The sequence below is a fragment of the Trachymyrmex cornetzi genome, unplaced genomic scaffold (genome assembly GCF_001594075.2).
Source record: "Trachymyrmex cornetzi isolate Tcor2-1 unplaced genomic scaffold, Tcor1.1 scaffold513, whole genome shotgun sequence".
Lineage (NCBI taxonomy): Eukaryota > Metazoa > Arthropoda > Insecta > Hymenoptera > Formicidae > Trachymyrmex > Trachymyrmex cornetzi.
In genome coordinates this window covers 64944-65235 of record NW_017299822.1, presented here as the reverse complement: position 1 = coordinate 65235, position 292 = coordinate 64944, and positions in this window count along the sequence as shown.

Sequence of the window (292 nt, the reverse complement as noted above, 5' to 3'; positions counted from 1 at the left end):
CACGCATGAGGTCTGTAAAATAAAGGGAATAACACTTAATTTTAAGAATTCGATCGTTCTAAATTTTAATAGTATTAAGAAATTAATTGAAGAAAATGACAGAAAAAGGCGAGAAGCAGAAGAACAAACGCGGGGAAAGCGGTGATAAATTTGCATTTTACAGCAATTCGGTGTACTGCGTTTCATGAAATTATAACACGAAATGAGACAAAGTCATGTGCGCCGGTATTGGTAAAACGTAAATTTATTAATAATCGTTATTCTTTTCCATACGGTTTCGTAGATGAATAAC